Source organism: Armigeres subalbatus, chromosome 2, assembly GCF_024139115.2.
Source record: "Armigeres subalbatus isolate Guangzhou_Male chromosome 2, GZ_Asu_2, whole genome shotgun sequence".
Classification (NCBI taxonomy): Eukaryota; Metazoa; Arthropoda; class Insecta; order Diptera; family Culicidae; genus Armigeres; species Armigeres subalbatus.
The window spans coordinates 315387930-315403205 of NC_085140.1; the positions used below are offsets into that span (position 1 = coordinate 315387930).

General features: G+C 42.7%; 1 protein-coding gene across 3 annotated transcripts in view; it reads left to right on the plus strand.

Annotated features, from left to right (window-relative positions):
* Window positions 1–15276, plus strand: part of LOC134212634 (netrin receptor unc-5-like) — a 478948-nt gene that overhangs the window by 38914 nt on the left and 424758 nt on the right. Inside the window, exons 2-3 of one of the 3 annotated variants that reach the window (XM_062690650.1) lie at window positions 440–1531; window positions 1984–2452. The gene's annotated coding sequence lies outside the window, so the exon portion shown is untranslated. The remainder of the gene's footprint in view (window positions 1–439; window positions 1532–1983; window positions 2453–15276) is intronic. The other 2 variants (XM_062690652.1, XM_062690651.1) reach the window with 2 other exon arrangements.

A 15276-nucleotide genomic window follows, 5' to 3' on the forward strand; every position in this document is an offset into this window, starting at 1 on the left:
AAGAGTAAGTTCGGGATTCGGGTTAAAAAAAACTCATCTTGATTTACATCGACGAAACTATGGACATTCTCTGAGGGGGAAAAACCTATAATGCTGCTGCATTAATATTGTATAATAAATTCCCTATCCCCATTAAATATTGTTTCAAATCAGCCGTTTGGTTCGTATATAATATTTGCAGACAGCTCTTACGTTTTAAAGAAAAATTCCATTGAAATAAAAAAAAACTATCCACCGCCAAACATTCATAATCAATTTTGTATCATCTATGGTGCACTAAAAAGTCACCAGTTCCAACAATCCACAACTTTGTTTCCAATTTCCGCGTTCCGATTGCTACAAAGTTTCACGAAACAGAATCCACTCATCCGAAATCAAATTTCCAACAAATCTTTCTCAAACATTTTTTGTTCCTTCTCAACTTTCTCCTATTCCGCAGTTTCCGGATTCCATAGCCGTCACGAATCCAAAGAGTGAGCAACCAACTTTTCCCAACGAACAACTAGAACGGGTTGATCACTTCACACCATCTGCCATTACACGGAGGGCTGCTCCTCTGGAGCTCTTCAACGCCAACTCAATGCCGTGTGACTGCGATTCCAGGCTGCATCCTTCACTCTGCATTCCACATCACGAATAAAAACATTACCCCGGGAAAGGCGAACAGTCCGATTGTGCATTTGCGCTTATGTTTTTTTGTCCCTAATTCGAACCCCACAAAACGTACTGTTGACGGGAAAACGACCCACTGAGTGATTCACCCTTGCCAGTTCCAATCGCGTTGGCGGGAAAACTACACAGCGCAAAAGTATCGCCATCAAGTGGAGTCGTTGTTTGAATTCTAAAAATACTCACGTGTTCCTTCGCATCTTGGAGTGGGTCCCGCTTGTGGCACAGGGGATGAGAAAAACGTTGCAGTTGTTGTTCAGTGAATGGACTCCTGATGGGAGTTGAATTTTTCGCAAAACTCTCTCGTGCCCTGCCGCCGACGCCACCGTCCCCACAAAGTTACCATCAGATCGGTGGTGTTTCTGCTGTTCGTACATGCGGAAGGCAAGTAGTTTGTGGGTATCCGCTGTAAACGACCTGGGTGACAACTGAGCTTTGAAAACAAACCCTGGTCCTGGTAGTGGTAGAAGTTGTACTCTCGAAACTCGTTTCAATTCGAAAGATTGTGAATAAAAAAGTGAGATTTCAAGCCACAAAGCGACCGCCTCAGGGTAAACGAAAGCAAAATCGTGTGTTTGTGGAATGTAATATAGATGTGCGAAATTCTCCGGCTGGTTTGTTAGAAGATAAAACGTGTGGAAAACCCAGTGCTTGCAGGGAGCGAAAACTGTCGCAAGGGAAGGAAGTGCATCCACGCAATTCATCGTGCAGAATCATCAACGGATCCGGCTCTCAATGAAAGGAGATTAAAATGTATGTGCTGATGAAAGTTTAAGTGAAAAAGTTTTTCCTCATTTCCTTGTGAATCGGATTGTGTCGGGACTTTGGTTTTGTTGGGCGAAAACGTGAATACAAATGTGCGGTAAGAATTGTAAACCATGCATAAAACATTCTTTTTGTTTTAATTTCTTCATGTACAGAATTTTTATACTTATTCCGTAGTTCCATATGATTTTCGAAATCCTTTCATAGGACTCCTGGAATTTTTAATTGTTACAAAAGAGTGTAGAAATGCTTTACAGGGTACTCGCAAACCTTCCACAAGATTCTGGGAATGCTTCTGCAAGATTCCTGGTACTCTCCCACAATTTACGAATCTTAAAATTCTGTTTGGTAGTTTTTCGCAATCCTACCATTTGATTTTTTTTTGCTCTACCGCTTCTGTATTTTCTATTTTCTAAGAATCCTACTAAATTGGTGTCAATTTACATGTTGTCTATCTTCTTAGATTTTCTACGATTTATGTACCTTTCGTAAAGTTGCAAATGCTCCGGTTTGTTGACGAATTTGCCATCTTTTTTCTCCCAATTGCAGAAATCCTCTCCTGTCAGCAGCTTCGAGCGACCAGCTTTGCCAGCTAGTGCAACTTCCACAGCTCCTTGCATATTTAATCATCTGTGTAAACATCATAAATATAGACAGCCATCCAGCCATCGTCTCGCCGGACTGCGACCGGGACAAATCCGACTAAATCAACTAGGGACAAAGTGGACGCGACACGCCGGAAGTGCTCATGCTGGTACTGTGCAATACTTGCCATCCCGTACCGATTCTGAATCCCACCAAACGACTCAAAACTATAACGAAACAGTGCTGAAAATAAAACGATTTGTACCTAAAAGACAACCCAGTGCTGATGGCTTAGTTGCGAAACAGTTCAACTGGAGTCTTCATTCGGAGGAGGATATTCCACAACCGGCATCTCATTGGTCCGGAGAAGCAACCGATGTGTACGGATTTGCGGCCGGCCGGAGTTGGAACAACTCATTAAATAAAGAACGAGGTAAGTTGATAAGAGCATCAAAAAACTTTTTGATAGTTTTACGGTCGGGTGCCCCGATGGTATTTCATTGCTTTCGGGAAATGCTCGCTCAGGGTGTACGGGATTGCGATATGACCTATAGGGATAAATTTTGATGGTTGGGAAATTTTTCCATGCGAGTAACCGGAGTTCGACCCAGTTTGAGGGGGTGCAGATTTATAACGAAGATAAATAAGTTGCTCTCGGGCGGAGTCGGTTCCGTGTGTGGAAAGTTGAATATAACCGCCGGAGTGAGTGGAGGGTGCATGGATTTATGAGGGGAACTTGCGAACAAGTGCAAACGGGATAAGGGGATGAGAAGGTTCTAAATCTATTGAAATTTGTTCCGAGAGGGTGAACGTTGCTAATGGCTGCAGTAAATTATGCTAAACTAACTGATAACTCTTGCAGCTGGGTTATGATAAACGAATACTGCTCTGAGGATGACCTCTGATTCCGGTACACTCATGCCAGCAGAAGCAAATGGCACTTCTTAGAATTTTTGTTGTCTGTTAAAAGGGGAATACTACGAGACCTCGCAGATTTCACAATTCATTCACAAGGATATTCTGTCAGAAGCCAAAAAAAATTTCATATTCTCTCAAAAATTGTTTCGAAAGCCTCTTCAATCTTTTTCCACGGCAATTCCTCCGAAAATTAAATTCTCCAAGTATTTTTTTCTGGAATTCCTTAATAAATACGTTTACAAATTCCTTTAGAAACTTCTCTGGAAATATTCCCAAAATTCCGTTAGAAATTTTTCTAGGAATTCCTCTACAAAGTTCTCCAAAAAAAATTCTGAAATTCTTCGCAAGCACATGCTGAAAGTTATTAGATTATTAGATATATTAGAAACGCATTCGAGAGTCCCTCAACGAATTCCACTGAGAATTGCCTCAATTGCCGATTCCCCCAGAAGTTCTTCCTAGGGGTTGTTTCAAGCTATCTAAGAAATTACTTTGTATATTCCTTTGGAAATTCCTCCAGGATTTCTTTAAAAATAACTACAGGAAATACTCCGAAAATCACCCATCAATTCTTCAGGAAATGCCTTTGCCTCGCCCAGAGTACTTCTAGAAGTTCCCATAGGAATTTCGCCGAAAATTCCCTCCAAAAGTCTGGAAATTTTCCAGGGAATTTCTCTTACAAGAATTCTCTACAAATTCTCCCAAAAATATTTCAAAAACTTTCACGAACCCCCACCGGAAATTTCCTTCGCAATTGCTTCGGAAACTTTCCTCAGAACGCTATGGAAATTACCCACCCAATTTATCCTGTGTTTATTTGCAATTTCCTCTCTGAATTCCACAAAAAATAGCCCATAAATTCTTACCAATTCCCTTCGCCAGGAGTGGCTCCAAAATCTAAATAAATACTCAGTGACTGATATTCATTCGAAAATGGGCGGTGAAAATCCGAATATAAATATGTTTAGGAATGAGGTGACAAAGAAGTCCGATAGGCTTCATCAAAAATAATCGATTATTCAAAGCTCTGCTCAGGAATATCAGCAAGAATTTCCACCCGGTATCTCGGGAATACTTCAGAAATTCTCTCAGGACTTCCCAAATAATTCTCTGGTAGAAATTTCTCATGAAGATCCCCCAGAAAATCCTTTAAAACCACCCAGGAATTCCTTCAAAAATTCCCCACCAACCATGTGCTTCCAAAAATTCCCCATTTCCATTTCCGAAAATTCTAAAAGCGAATCACGTCATCCGTCGCCCAAACTATCCAACGGCAAACCTTCGAGTTCCGCCATCCGTCGACCCATTTTGGGCATCCGTCTACAAACCAGCAAGCCAAGCTTCCATTCAAGCAAAGCTAACGATCCTAGCGACGTCAACGAAGAGAATGCTCCGATTTTCGTCAGCGGCCAGCACGGCCGCTTTTATAAGAGAGATGAAGACAAATCTGCAAACAGACATCTGAAATTGTCACTCAGGGAGTGGGGTTGACAGAAGGCCGACCCACTAAGCCCACCCAAGTAGCGGAAGGGTACTTGAGTTACCCTCTCTGCTAATACCCTGGTTCCCCCAGGAACTGCTTCCCAGCATTACTTCTGGGGAATAGGCAGTACTTAATGAACTTGCTCATTCACGCTCACACAGGCACTCATCACGTATGAGACTTACTTGGGTGCTCTCTCTAACACATCTTCTGGCACACCCTGACACTCTCTCTGACGCACCATGTCAGTCTTACTTCGATGCTCACTACTAACATACCATGTGAGTGTAACTTGGGTGCTCACTAGGGCAGTTCAAATTTCAAAAATGTTTGAAAATTTCAACTCCCATGTGTCTATTAGCATCATTTTGATAATTTAGGAGTCTCTGCAAAATTTCAGGCAATTCGGTGGCCATTTAGGGGTGGCGCGAAGTCAATTTATGTTTATATGGAAATTTGTATGGCAAAAACTTAAAATTTATTCAAGTCTCCCTACAACTGTCAAATCGTGATGAATTCAAATAAACATACCCAACCTCCCTTTTTGGAATCTATATAAATGAGACCTCCGGATAACACATTAGTTATGAGTGGATTGGATGGCCCTATTAACAGTGTGAATATGGGATAAATGGCTATAATGGTGTAATTAGCCTCAACGTAGCAGTGGAAATATAAATCAAAATTAATGAGTTACCCACTGATTGAGCTCAAATAGATTCCAAAAAGGGAGGTTGGGTATGTTTATTTGAATTCATCACGATTTGACAGTTGTAGGGAGACTTGAATAAATTTTAAGTTTTTCCCATACAAATTTCCATATAAACATAAATTGACTTCGCGCCACCCCTAAATAACCCCCGATTTGCCTGAAATTTTGCCAGGACTCCTATATTATCAAAATGATGCTAATAGACATATGGGAGTTGGAATTTTCGAACATTTTGAAATGTGAACTGCCCTAGTGCTCACCTTTTACGCACCATGTGAGACTGACTTGGTTGCTTACCCTGCCACCTGATTCATGCTCTAGCATACCAATTTGAGACTCACTCACTCTAGCACACCCTGCCACTCCTCCTGACACACGCTCTGACACCTATGTGGGACTTACTTTGATTCCCACTTCTGACATGCCATGCGAGGCTGACTTGGGTGCTTGCCTCTAACATACCTACTCGGCATGTGCAATCCATACTCACAGCTATGCGCTCACTCTTCTACCATGCCTCGTGGTGGCGACTGCGGTTGCCATCCGCTGCGACACTCTTATACCTCGACATGTGCAAACCTCTCATTCACTTCCCCGCGCTCAGCCTGTTTGGGCTCTAACAAACCAATCACAAGCTAGTCATGCTTGTCGACTACTGCTCGGCTCGCTAGATTTTCTGCAAGCTGCACGCAATCTGAGTGGATGCAGTTGAAACTGGGTTCCACTTCGCCATCGCCTGGCACATCCTCTGGATAAGGGTATCCAGGGATGTGTCCCGACCGCAAACGTCTAGCATAGTTCGTTGAAACGAGGACATACGAACAGTATGTACTCTGCGGTTTCATCAACACCTGGACAGTCAGGGCAGACGGGGCTCTCCGCGTGCCCAAACCTGTGGAGGTACTCCCGGAAGCAGCCATGGCCTGACAGGATTTGTGTCAGATGGAGTGAGCTTCCTCATGGGGTCTGCCCACCCAGCTCGATATGTTAGGTATCAGCCGGTGGGTCCACCTACCTTTAGAAGAGTTATCCCACTCGCGCTGCCATGATGCGTCCGCGGGCTCCTCTGGTACCACGTAACTCGAAACACTCCTCGTCAGCCCAACTGGCATTATGCTCGCAATCACGCAGGCTGCATCGTGTGATATCGTACGGTAGGCAGATATCACTCTGAGACACATCAAGCGGTACGTGCTCTCCAGCTTCCGCAGGTTACGTCCAGAGCTCTCGCCCAGGACGAGCCGCCGTACCTAAGAATAGATACGGCAACGCCTGCCAGTACCCTACGTCTACTGGCACACACCTTGAACATCATCCTCGATAATGCCGCAACAGCAGTCGAAGCCCTCTTACACGCATAGTAGGGTGTCCCAAAATTGGACAAAGTCTGGGATTTTGGGGGCTCAACCTTCAAATGAAAGCTTAGGGTAAAACAAAAGAAAAATTGTTCTACGACAACTCTGGGAAATGACGTTTAGGGGTGGCCCCGACGCGTTTTATGAAAAAAGTGCATTTTTTATAGGTAACATCGAAAATACCGGTATATCGGAAAGAAATTCGATGAAACCACCTCCGTCTTATTGAGCGAACTCCAGGCCGCTAGCGCTTATCCAATTCTCCACCGTACTGATCGCGTGTGCTGCGGTCAGTTCTACCTCGGGAATTGACTTCATGTAGATCTCCAAGGATACGTCTTCGGCGAAACCGACGATCTTAACACCAGGAGGGAACTTTAGCTTCAGAACCCCGTCATACATAAGGTTCCATAATACCGGGCCCAGTATTGAACCTTGGCTCATGAACCTTGGCAGAGGCTCATGGCGGCGAAGCCTCTATAAAAAAATAAAAGAAGTCGAGCGAAATCTGACCTGGCAACAGGTTAAAGCGATAGCCGGGCAACGCTCAGGATGGAGATCTTTCAAATCGGCCCTTTGCACCACCGGAGGTGTACAGGATTCACAAGTATGTAAGTATTACCTAAGAACCTTGCGGAGCTCCTGCGGTAATAGGAACGCTTCTCTGACCGGCATCGGTCTCGTATAATAGTACACGGTTCTGGAAATAGCTCTCCGAAATCTGGTACAGTCCCACCGGCAGGCTAAGCCTGTGTAACGAGAGCGCGATGGCGTCCCAGCTTGTGCTGTTGAATGCGCTCTTCACATCAAGTGTCACTAACGCACAGTATCGAATACCTCGTCTTTTCTGTTGGATCGCCATCTCAGCGGTCTTTACCACCGAGTTAATAGCGTCCAACGTGGACTTATCCTTGCGAAAACCGAACTGATTGCTTAACAAGTCTTTAAGGATGATCCTCTCTAGCAACTTGTCCGTCGTGTCTATAAGACAGATTTGTATATGCGCCGATGAGTCACCCGGCGGCTTCCCGGCCTTCGGCAACAACATCGATTTCTGCCTTTTCCATCTTTCGGCAAATCTATACTTATCAAGGCATCTCTGCATAGCTAGTCTGAACATATTCGGGTGCGCTATGATTGTTGCTAATTTCACGCTATTCGGAACTCCATCAGGCCCTGGAGCTTTGTTCTTTACCTTCTTCAGTAACTCTTCGTTCGTCACCGGACCCGGACTTGTGGCTCGGGACAGGAAGAGTAGACCCGTCCGCCACCCAATTGCCGTTATCGACAAGGACGTTGTACAGGTCGGACAGGAGGGCGACATCGGTCCTCGACTCCGAGACCGACTGCTACAGCAGCTTCTGGGCAGTTGCTCAGTGGTTAGGAATCAGCTGTATTACTTACAGGCTTGCTTTTTGCTGGCGCAGATAAGGCACGTTGGTGTCTTATCGCATTCCTGTGCCTTGTGCCCTTCTTCACCACAACGACGACACAGGCTGCTACGGTCTGGGCCCTTACAGTTGTAGGACTTGTGCCCCAACTCTAAGCACCGATAGCACCTCCCAAGTAATTAAAAGTTCCTTAAGGAGAACGTTTTTCGCTTAAGTAGCTCAGTGAAGCTGATTAAGCAAAAAACGTACTCTTAAAGGAACTTTAGGTTACTTGGGCTGTCCACTGAAGGCGGCTGGAGTTTGCTCACTGGGCATACTGACCAGCCGATCTTTCCTTGCTCCATTACCTTTTTGACTTCCGCAACCGGTAACCTAAGATAGGCTACCTTCGTGCCAAAGACACCGTATCTTAGGCGTACAGAGGTCTTCTCGTCCTCTGTATCGCACTGGTCTCTGGCGGTAGAGAAAACGTCGTTGCTTGCACTGGAGGGTCACTTCCGCCCCCAACGACCTCACCTCGGCTTTGTCACCCAAGACCTCTTGGGCCAGCTTCCTGTAGACAGTCCCACTAGCCTGCGCTCCGCGTTCCTGAACCAAGATCGTTTCACCGGTCTTGGTGCGTCTGACGCTTCGCACGTCCTGACCCAGCGCCGAAACCACATCGATTTAAGAACTTCAGCGTACTTTGCCTCATCAGTTTTCACCAACAAGGCCTCGCCTATACCCTTTGGGTATCGAGATGCGTTTGACTTCCGCTTTGTCCTACTGACCAGCTGCCGAAGATTTTTGTTACCTTGTGCTGATGGCACAGGCCAGCTGGTACCCTCTTGCGGCCGGCGACTTGCGCCTGGTTGGTGCCTTTCGTCTTTTCGGGCCGAGAAGTCACCTTCTCGGGTCGACGCCCTTCGTTTGGTTTCGCTCTGAGTTCCTGCGCCGGATTACTGTCTGAGCCGTTTCGGGTTAGGCGCAATCTTTTCTTCATTGGCCACCAGGGCAAAATCAATCGCTCCTCCAAGGAAAGAGAAGGCATCGGTTTAGGCACCTTTGTCAGACTTCTCTCTTCTCACCACCTGCCCGAGCAGCACAAGTCAGGCAAATCTGGTTGCAGCAACTTGATGACTGCTGAATCTGGTCACACATGAGTTGCAGTAACCTATGTGGAATGTATGTGCTGCTAGGGCGCCTGATAAACGCATCCTGTTCTTGTCTTGCGACTCGAACAGCCTGACGGAGCATCCAATGGTTCTGTTTCAGTTCCTTACTGATGTTCTGCCTTGCGTTCGCAAACTCGATGATATCATCGAGTTGCTCGGCGACCACCCGCATCCCGGGTAGTGGTCCGCCGAGCGTGCTTATAGTGCAATACCCCGTCACTGCTTGGGATACTCCGGTGCTGCTAGTTACAGCCTCTGTCACATCACTCTCCGTCTCCCGGAGAGGAGTCCTCGCCAAACCCCCCTTGACAAAGGGGTTTACCACCTCCATGCCTAACGCATCGTCAAAAGAATTATTTTTAGCTTAACTCATTGTAATTGGGTACCCCTTGTGGCTGCCGTAGAATCCCACTGGAGTAGTCGCCTTTAATGATCCCATGCTTATCTTTGCATGCCTGACGGGGGAGGCCATGCAAGGATTGACACTTGCGTTTTCAGAGCCAGATCAGCGCAAGTCAGGAAAAGGCATCTGAACCTACTCCCACCCAGCAGGCAAAGCTTGGTGGCAGGATTGGACAGCGTGCTACAAGGCCCGCCACGGTTTTAGGGGACGGACGACAGCCTAGCCATTAGCCCACTCGTCGTTTCGATTCAGTGTCACCCGGCTCTACTAAGAGAGTAGAATGTCAGACTGTCAGCCCTCGCTTTTACAATATTATGATATTCAAGAAAAGGTCCGTTAACACACGGCCAGAGTACCATAATCAGGATCTCGCTGGCATTGATCCTGATGTGCCGATTGGCACTCCTTGGGCTCCTGTGCGTTTTGAGCGGCACAAGGTCGGTTTGATAGGGCCTGCTTGCGGACACTTACAGCTTTTTGCAGAGGTTTAACAGGGCCCGCTGTCAAGCACACCACGTACTAGGCAGGCCCCTTAACTCGCAGAGGCAGTGGGGAGAAGTCGTAAAGCCCTTGGACGTAGTCCCTGCAGCCCTACGGACTGCCCTGTCATCCGTCGACCGTACGTTCAACTCAAGCCACCCATCGGTTAAGTCGAGCCGAGACACCCTTCCTATCGGGCAGCAAGTTGATTTGACGGCCATCGAGCAGCAAGTTGACTTTGTAGGCAGTCTGCCATTGTCAATCCCCATACATACCGTGATTAAGCTATTTCTAACCTAACCTCCAAGCCAAAAACCTCTATATAACCTCCATCGACCCAAAGACTCGAGGACTAAAAGAGGCCTTGCGTGCCCACCCCGGTGGTTACCGTTGGCCATAAACCAGTAGTCTGGGGTTTGGGACGGTTCCTCTTCTATGACCTATCGATGGTTCCTCGAGGGCAAGAGGCCATATCAGAAACGGTATCAAAATAGAAATAAAAACTTTATCTCTTACGAAAATGGAGAAATAGCGAAAAAGGTGAAAATAATCATAGCTATTTTTGTGATTTTACAGTAGAAGGGACGTATGTTAGCCAAATCAGTTTATGCTTTATTTTATTTGATTTTTTCAAGATAAGATTACTTTGTGACCGCCGTAAGATGGAAAACAGAACAGTTCACCTGGATAAAATAATAAGAAAATGGTGAAAAAGAATTCACGTGATTCCGCTCCAGTGGGTTCGAACTAGGGTGGTCTAACCGGTAGTACCAAAACCGGTAATACCGGTATTACCGGTAAATTTTGAGTACTGAAAATACCGGTATTAGATACGGTAAAATACCGGTATTTCCGGTATTCCAAATTTTGCTGTCAGTGTCAGCTAAAGAATCACCGTGCAACAAACGCTTACAAAAAATGCACGCGCACATGAATGAATCTTTGCACAAGTAAACACCAGTGACTTTTTTCTTCAATGAACATTGTTTACATCGTCGAGAATTTTCCCGCTACGTATGAAATTGTAATAAAGGTACGTGCCGTAGTAGTTCTGTTCCGGAGGTCACTTGTGAAAAATGATTTGCTTTAAAAATGTGGCCAATAATCACACCTGACGATCAGTACGAAGAAGATGCCTTTATGGATGATGTTTCTGGATTATCGGCTAAAGAACAACTCATGAAGAGACTTCAGCAGAGCAAACAACTTGCTACGGCAACTACGTTGATGCCAGGATCCTTGCAAGCAATCCGTTAATAATTCTCCTACTATGAATCTGAAGGGATTAAGGGATGACTCTGATTTTCGACGCTCTTGGAACAATTCATCCAACTTCAGTTGAACCAGAACATTGCCAACAAAATCTACAGCTGGCAACATTACATTGACAACAAAATCCGATGCGGATTGGTAGATAAATCGCTCAGTATGTTATGGCAAAATACCTATTCTTGGCAGTCTAAGACATTCGCCAAATTGAATGATAAAAATAATTAATAATTACACTAAAACACAGGTACAGCTTAACTGGTATACATTTGTATGCTCTTTCTTTGATGATTGGTGTTCACTAAATATAACAGCTTTTACCACAAACTCAGTAAATTTATTATAAAGTAACAGGTCAACGTTTCTTCTATTGGCATAGCCATTTCTATTATCAGCAATGGATTTGCTCCCTTTAGCAACTAGACATGGAAGTGAAAAACTGGTAATGTATTTGTGCCAAATGCTGGTTGTTCATATCCTCCAGTAGTAAAATTCATTCATATTAATCAGTCGCACGCTCATCGAGCTTCACTCAATTTTGGAACAAATTTTATTGATTATCAAAACTGGCTTAACAACACAGAACATTAATTTTTAGCCTTGGCATCAATTTTATGTCATGTAGACAGATAGGCAAAAAGCATTTAAACACATTGTAAAACAAATTTAACCCTTATGAAGCCAACAAAAATCAGACGTGAATGGCAGATAGGGTACCCGTGTACCCAGATATTGACATTTTCATTACTTTTACCATTTTCAACCTATTTGAATAATGTTTGCAATTTAGGAGAAGGGAACTTATGTGCTTTTTGTCCGCTGGCAAGATTTACATCTTTTGTCTTTTGTAATGCTTTAGAGTCTTCACGCGTTAGCAAAAGTCTATCAACCTGTATCAAATATACAACTTGCTCTTTGCGGTCCTTACATGATATGTTTGTTTCATAAAAAAAAATCATGGTGGTTGTGTACAAGACACGACCGCTTGACGTAAACTACGTGAAACCAAATCCATACACATAAGAATGAATATTTGTCTGTCTGCCCTTATAGACTAGGAAACGGCATGAACATTTTGTATGTAGAGGTTTTAGGGAACGATGAAGATTCTTATGATGATATTAGACCCTCCTCTTCTGGAAGAGGGACTCTCATACAAATGAAGTACACATTTCTGCTTTAATCGAAAATTAATCTAAAAATGGAATCCAAAATTAGCAAATTTCGAATATTTAACGTCTTTTAAATAATGTAAAAAATATATATTTAATCAATTTTAGGTAAAACGAAGCTCGTCGGTTCTGGTAATATAGTATATTAACAATATATTCCACCTCGTGAATCTTCATATGTTGAATAATGGACAGCACTGTCCTATCCAGCCGCTGGAGCCACCCCATTCTTACACTACGGTTCACAGTTGAATAATAGATAATACCCTGAAAGTAGGCAATCATTTATGGTTGAAATGCGCTATGTAGGAACGGGAATGATTATAATTGTTTTGATGAGCTTGGAAAGTATTGAAGTTGCAAAAGGAAAGCGGTCCTGTCAGCCACATAAGGGTTAAAACACTACGGTGTTGCTATCACTTTTAATATAATCCATGGTATGCGTAAAAGTCCGAATAGAAACATTTGTATTTCAACACTTTTTTTAAATAAATGCCATCGCCGGATATTTTGTTCGTATTTTTGCTAAAATCAAATCACATAGAATTGTGCGTGGTATCTTTTTAGCGTGTGTTTGATATGCTTACAAACACATTCTCTCGCTCTATTCCGAAGTGTGCTGCTGTCAAAGAAAATGAACAGTCCCGATTTTATTTAGTGAAACATAGAGCAAATATTGCATAAATTTGCTCTTTGTGGTAATAATCAAGTGGTGATAAAGTGTAAAAAGTAGTGTAAGTACTTAATTTGTCGTGTCAAACGCAATAAAGAGGAGAAACAGGCGATCCAGAAAAGTAAGTGACAGTTTGCTATTCGTGCGCTGCTTTCTTTGGCAATGCAATAATGGCAAGGATTTCGAAGGTGCAAATTTGTTTCGATGATTAACTCATCAAATCTTGCTACTTTTACACAAACAACTTATTCAAATGAAAGCTTAGACTTGAAATTGTGTGATCGAATCAAAACTATGTTCATAAATAGTGTATGTTTGCTGGAAAATGCAAATATTGTTGAGGGTGCCAACAACTGTCGCACCCTGCCAATGCCGTATTCTACCCTATATATACTTAAGTTTCACTTTGTCCAGCTCAACAAGCAATGATTTTAATATTTGAAGTTTGTTGATAAACATTGTTTTTCACCCAAAAGTTCAAATCAATTTTTTTTTCTGAGAGTTTCACAAATACCGGTATTTTACCGGTATTACCGGTATTGACTCCACCAAATACCGAAAACCGGTTTTTGTCAACAATGGCCAATACCGACCACCCTAGTTTTGAACCCACCTATCCCCAAGCCGAATCTTATAAATCAACACCAACATTTCAAAAGGGCGAAACTTTTTTTTGTAAACAAAAGCTTTTCCCATCGCTGGTGAGCTTATTTAATCCAACACCACTAATGGAAGCAGCGAATTCTGTTCTTTCATTAAATGGATTGGACACAACTTAGGATTGGACACAACTTAGCCCACTAGCGACGAAAGAAGCTTTTGTTTACATAACAAGTTTCACCCTTTTGAAATGTTGGTGGCGAAATGACGAAAAATTTGCCTAACTAGGGTAAAACGACCTATTATGGAGGGGTTAAGCACCGTTTCAAAATGAAATTAATTACAAAAATTCTTCAAAAATTACCTGTTGGTCGAATTCCATATTGTAGTAGTTGAATAGGATGCTCGTTAACTATAGTTTCGTAAATATTACGTGAATTGTGCTGAACTTATGTTGTTTTGTTTTTATCACAATAAAAACAAACTACCGCAATAATAGGACGCAGTTGCCTATAGTTGCGATATTTTTTGAAGGTCAGTCCTATTGTTGCGGTATTGCATGTAATTCTTTTGGAGAGCGATACCACAACAATAGGACTTTTAGCACTACCGCAGTATTAGGCTCAAGGATTCAAATTTTAACGAAAATGTTGATTTTTCATCATTTTGAACGAAATTTTGTCAAACAAAAGTTGTTCTAGTCGTTAATTCGAAGAGTTTTAGCGTACCCACAGTTGTTTTCAAGGGTATTATATCCAGAATGGACTACTTTAACACTACCGCAACATTAGGGAATACCACAACGATAGGACGTTTTACCCTACATGTTTATTACAGTAATCTGATCACTGTGGAGTCGAATCGTTGCTACGGATTGAAATGGTGAAAATATCCGATGTTTGTCTTTAAATCATCCTAAATACATGCAAAAGTTTGCTGGAGCTCATGTCAAATATTAAAAATAACAATGATGATTTAATTTGCAGCAATACTATTTAAATTCAACCGTAATTCCTTGTAAGTTGAGTCAAAAACGAGATCGTAAGCACTAAAACTATAAAAAAAAAAACTATTGAGGATTATCGTGTTGTACGTGGCATGAAAATGGATAATTATGGTGTTTTATATCACTCTCCCAGTGCAAGTGACCAGCGTTTTATTGAAATTTTGGAACACTGGTTTGAGTCATTTATAGATCCTAGTAAATTAAATATAATTGCTGGTGATTTTAATATCAATTGGTGTGACGATTCCAATTCGAATCATTTGAAACATTTAGCGGATTTTTTTAATTTGAAACAAAAAGTAAATTCTTATACGCGTATTTCCCAGCACAGTAGAACTTTGATTGATCATGTGTATACAAATTTTGATTCTGTAACTAGCGAAACGAGTAATGATTTAAAAGTAACCGATCATGAAACGCTAGTCATTAACGTTATCGACAATAATAGTAATGATAGTAATTTAATTAAAATGAAGTGCTGGAGAAAATATTCTAAACAAGCAATTTCGGGTCTTGTCGAAAGAAACGTGGATTTTCAAGAAAATTCCGGTAATATAGATGAAAGATCAGCTGTTCTTACAAACGTTTTTGAAATCCTGTACCAATCAATTAATAGAACAGAAGTTAGTAACTTTACATAA